The sequence below is a fragment of the Mastomys coucha genome, unplaced genomic scaffold (genome assembly GCF_008632895.1).
Source record: "Mastomys coucha isolate ucsf_1 unplaced genomic scaffold, UCSF_Mcou_1 pScaffold16, whole genome shotgun sequence".
Lineage (NCBI taxonomy): Eukaryota > Metazoa > Chordata > Mammalia > Rodentia > Muridae > Mastomys > Mastomys coucha.
The window spans coordinates 99,344,110-99,347,442 of NW_022196898.1; the positions used below are offsets into that span (position 1 = coordinate 99,344,110).

Consider the following 3,333-nt stretch of genomic DNA (forward strand, 5'->3'; position numbering starts at 1 on the left):
GGTGGTGGTGGTGGTGGTGGAGGTGGTGGAGGTGGTGGAGGTGGTTGTGGTGTTTCAAGGTCTGATTGCTTATTCATTACTCTTTAAAGACTTATTTTTGACTGACTCAGAAGTAGAAGCTCTCAGTGAGAGCAGCCTATATTTCTTAGCAGTCTGTTCCTGATGCTTTTCTTTGGCTTCCTTCATTCTCCTGGCCAAAGCTTAGCATATTCTGCACACTCCTTCTTGTTTTCTTTAGTACACTATTTCTTCAGAGGACCATGTTGGTGTTTATGTTGCACAAGATGCTGAATCTTGGGTGCTTTTGGTCCTCATCTTTGTTTAAGCACTTTCTGACAACATACTAGCAGACATCTTCTTCTTTAGAGGTCAAAAAAGCTCTTGGATTCTACTGGCTCTTTTAGGTCCCAGCCAAGGAGGCACAGTAGGATCAGTCAGTCTGAGAATCCCCTTCATTCTCTCCTTTCTTTACAATAACCAAGTTGAGAATGCTTAGATTGGCATCCACAGTGCAGTCATGAGCCAACTTGTGCTTCCTCTCTCCAAGTCTCCCTGGTCTACAACAGGAATGTCCCTTACTTGATAGCAGGCATACTCTGCCATGAATCAAAACACCTTGCTTCATGGGAAAACCTTGTTTGTCATTCCCATCACTGATTCAAGCCACATATCCCTCCCATTCCTCACCTAGAGCATTAGCAGCTCCTTCCATTGCCAAGTGTGTCTCCCAGAGCATATGAAGGGTGCATTGTCATCCAATGAGTTTCTGACAGCTGGAGGCTGGAAAGAAATGACATAGCCAACTGCCTAGAAGGCCTCACTGAAAGAGCAAGCTAATGTTTTTAAGTACTAGAACAAAATAATGGTGCCCCAGAATTCTCTACCTAGAAAAACTATTCTTTCAAAATAAAAGAAAAATAAAATAAGAAATACTAATGAATGTCCTCAAGATAAGATGAAAGATTATTAAGATAACTCAAATACTTAATGAAGAAATTCAAAAACCATGCTTAAAGCTAACTGTATATGGAAAGAAAAAAATAAACACTAGTTGTTGAATTTTGGTTTTGTATGTTGTTTTAACTAAGGCTCTCCAGAGAGACAGAGCCACTATACAGCAGAGAGAGTGTGGGGGGAGAGAGAGAGAGAGAGAGAGAGAGAGAGAGAGAGAGAGAGAGAGAGAGAGAGAGAATATCCCAATAGCATGACACAGGAATTATGGGATTGGAGGGGGGTGTTTGGTTTTGGTTTTTCAAAACAGGGTTTCTCTGTGTAGCCCTGGCTGTCCTGGAACTCATTCTGTAGACCAGGCTGGCCTCGAACTCAGAAATCCACCTGCTTCTGGCTCCCAAGTGCTGGAATTAAAGGCATGCACCACCACTGCCCAGCTTTTTTTTAAAGATTTATTTATTTATTATATGTAAGTACACTGTAGCTGTTTTCAGATACACCAGAAGAGGACATCAGATCTCATTATGGATGGTTGTGAGCCACCATGTGGTTGCTAGGAATTGAACTCAGGACCTTTGGAAGAGCAATCAGTGCTCTTAACCTCTGAGCCATCTCTCCAGCCCCAGTAATTATGGTTATTGATTCAAATTTCAGAGAATGGGGAATATTTACAGTCAGGATTCTATTAGTCACAAAATTTCATGTTTACATACTTGGGCTGATGAGTCAACGTCATTAGTTATTTGATATTAGCCTTTCCCTTGGTGGTCAATAAATCATGTGTATAGTTATCAATAAAAATATATCTATTTGCCATCTTAACAGGATGCTTGTATCTATTTTCAAATAGCTTTGAAGAACATTTTCCCAACACCGGCCATGAAAGCAGAAATATGTATTCCATATAAAGTTTGGTGTCCTGACTTAAATTATGTATATTTTTATACAAATATTTGAATAGAAATAATCATGGAAAAATCTTTGAAGATCATCATATCAGAATGTTTACATGATGTGCTTTTTAAGTTTCAACTTGATACAACCTAGAAACACCTTGGAAGAGAGTTGGAATGAGGAATCTTCTAGCTGAGATAAGGTTGGTCTGTGTGCATGTCTGTAGGGAATTATCTTGACTGATAATTGGAGTGGGGAGACCCAAAGCATCATGGTTGACAACACTCCTTAGGGAGGGGTTTCTGAACAGTGTAAGAAAGAAGGAACCTAGAAGCAAGCAAGGACTGTGGAGGCTGAAATTTTCCACAATAGGCTACTCCCATAATTTGGAACCATGAGCTGGTACCAGTAGGTCAGTTCAGTCAAGATCACAGGCATATAAATCTAAGAAGCCAACTGTGTGTCTCTTGGATAAAGTCTAATGTTCCAAGAGCCTATAGATTCTCTGCTAAGAATCACAGAGTTCAAATCAAGATACTTTGAAGTCTGGCATCTAAAGGGAGGAAAGATGGAATTCTCAGCAAAAGTCCCTTCTTTCCTTAGATTCCATGCAGACCAACATTGGTCAACATTGTACACTTGCATTGAAAGCAAGCATTCTTCATACAGTCTGTTGACTCACCTGCTAATCTCATCTGGGCCTCTCCAACACCAGCACATTTAGGAAGTCAAATGGGTTTCCCTTTCATCAGAAGAAGTGCACAATGCTTACTAAAGCATTGATAATAGCACAATAGTGAAGAAGAAACAATATTTTACCAATTAGCTGCATAGACTTTAATGTCATTAAATCTACATACAAAACCAGTTAGTCGACATTCCACTTACTGTAACAAATACCTGAGATATCCTATGTCTAAGGAGAAAGGGTTACTTGGCCCACAGCATTGGAGATTTCAATCTACCATCTTTTAGTCTTGGGGTAAAGCAGCCCATGTTGCTAGGGTATCTGTTGAATAACAAAACTTCTTTTCTCAAGGCAGCCAGAAAGCAAAAAAGAGAAATGTGTCAACGCCTCAATGTCTTCATCAAAGTCATCCCCTGACAAAGTCCTCACCCTCCTCCCCTGGTCTCCACCTCACCCTCCTCCTCTAGTCTCCACTCCACCCTCCTCCATTGGTCTCCACCTCACCCTCCTCCCCTGGTCTCCACCTCACCCTCCTCCACTGGTCTCCACCTCTCCCTCCTCCACTGGTCTCCACCTCACCCTCCTCCACTGGTCTCCACCTCACCCTCCTCCTCTAGTCTCCACTCCACCCTCCTCCCCTGGTCTCCACCTCACCCTCCTCCCCTGGTCTCCACTCCACCCTCCTCCATTGGTCTCCACCTCACCCTCCTCCCCTGGTCTCCACCTCACCCTCCTCCACTGGTCTCCACCTCACCCTCCTCCACTGGTCTCCACCCCACCCTCCTCCCCTGGTCTTCACC

The 3,333-nt window shown here is 42.8% G+C and overlaps 1 pseudogene; it reads right to left on the reverse strand.

The window, feature by feature from the left end:
• Positions 1-69: 69 nt before the first annotated feature.
• LOC116093327 overlaps positions 70-3,333 on the reverse strand; it is a 5,131-nt pseudogene continuing 1,867 nt past the window's right edge.